The sequence below is a fragment of the Tupaia chinensis genome, unplaced genomic scaffold, assembly GCF_000334495.1.
Source record: "Tupaia chinensis unplaced genomic scaffold, TupChi_1.0 Scaffold000048_1, whole genome shotgun sequence".
Taxonomy (NCBI): Eukaryota; Metazoa; Chordata; class Mammalia; order Scandentia; family Tupaiidae; genus Tupaia; species Tupaia belangeri.
The window spans coordinates 226422-227921 of NW_006159506.1; the positions used below are offsets into that span (position 1 = coordinate 226422).

General features: G+C 43.9%; 1 long non-coding RNA gene across 1 annotated transcript in view; it reads left to right on the forward strand.

Moving 5' to 3' along the window:
- The first annotated feature begins 1079 nt into the window (after positions 1-1079).
- LOC114009286 (uncharacterized) overlaps positions 1080-1500 on the forward strand; it is an 11159-nt gene continuing 10738 nt past the window's right edge. Inside the window, exon 1 of the long non-coding RNA XR_003550734.1 lies at positions 1080-1136. This is a non-coding gene — a long non-coding RNA (uncharacterized LOC114009286). The remainder of the gene's footprint in view (positions 1137-1500) is intronic.

Consider the following 1500-nt stretch of genomic DNA (forward strand, 5'->3'; position numbering starts at 1 on the left):
GCTGCCCAGGCGTCCCCACACCCAGGTGTCTCCGTCTTCACTGAGAATTTAGGGTGGCAGCTGATGGAGCTCCAGTCCTAAGAGTGATAAGTTGTGGGTGAGCCCTCTGAGACTACGTGAGGTTGTTACCATCTTCCTTTGGAATGTGGAACTAAGTTCAGGACGGAGGCCAGGTGGTTTTGGGACCTCTGTGAGGAGGGAAGGGGAGGGTGTGTCTGCCTTGTTATGACCCGACCTACTGCTTCTGTTCTACTCAACCTGGAGCCCAGATCCTTCAGGTGGTGGGGAGGGACTTCCCCAAGAAAAGTGAGAGCTCTTGCCATCAAGTCTAATGTCATCCTGTAGGATATTAAAACTGACTCAAGATTCTGTTGAAAAATGTTTTCCTTTCAGTATGCTAATGAGAACGAGATCATACCAATAGGCGTGGATTGTGGCAAGATTTTTCTGCAGCCGAGTCTTTTAACGAGCGGATCTTTAATGAGGGTTCTCTCTGCACACGGTATCAGTGTGCTAGGCAAAGTTTAAAGACTTATTTTCCCCTCCTCGCTCCCCCTTCCCAGCCTTGGCTTTAATTCTTTTAAACAGCACCATTAATTGGCTGTTAAGTAAAACAGGAGAGAACACAATAGATTTATGATATTTTGAGAAGCTGTACGAGTTCTTGAGCATTCAGAAAAACAAGCTTGGCTTTTATGAGGTAATTATGATTTAGTGTTTTCTCTCGCCCTGTTGAGTCTGTGGGCTGCCTCTAAAGTGAATCTAGGATGAATGTCAAAGTGAGGATTTACAGTCAAACCTTTTCAACATATAAAGTGCAGGAGAAGTTTATTGTTTAGTGGTGGTTTTTTTCTAAGCAATATTTCCTTCTGCATGGCTATACAGTTGGGTTGCGTGGGATTTCTTTCTCCTCCCTTTTGAAATGGTATCTATAAATTATTTCTCCTGATAAGGCTGCTGTATCATCAAAAAGTGATTGTTTTTGCAAGCAATCATGTAAGAGCATGTCAATTTGAATAATTCCTTTCTTTCCCCCTTTTTCTCCCTTCACCCTCAATGAGAAGACTGCTTTCGGTTTCATTTTCCTACCCTCTCAGAAATGAGCAAGAATTGACTAAGCTCCATGAACCTGAGAAGTAAGATATATTTTTCTCTTTTGTGTTATTTTTTCCCTCTGATCTCCCTTTGAAATCAAAACTATGCTAGTTGTTGCCTTCAGGGAGAGCGGACCCTAGGGGTCATCAGGTCCCAAGGGTTTTCCAGCCCTGGTCCTCCCATTAACAGGTTATCTTAGGCTCCCTGGCCTCCAGGAGTCCTTCCTAATTTGTAAAATAAGGTAGCGGGTGGTTTCTAAGGCTTCGTCCAACTCTAAAATGTTAAGATTGCCCACGTTCTGTAGCAGAGACTGAAAGGTTGGAGGCCATAAATGCATTGAAAATAGTTATGGACACTGGACACAGTGTGGAAGGAAGGTGGAAGCGGGGAAGGGCATAGGGAAAG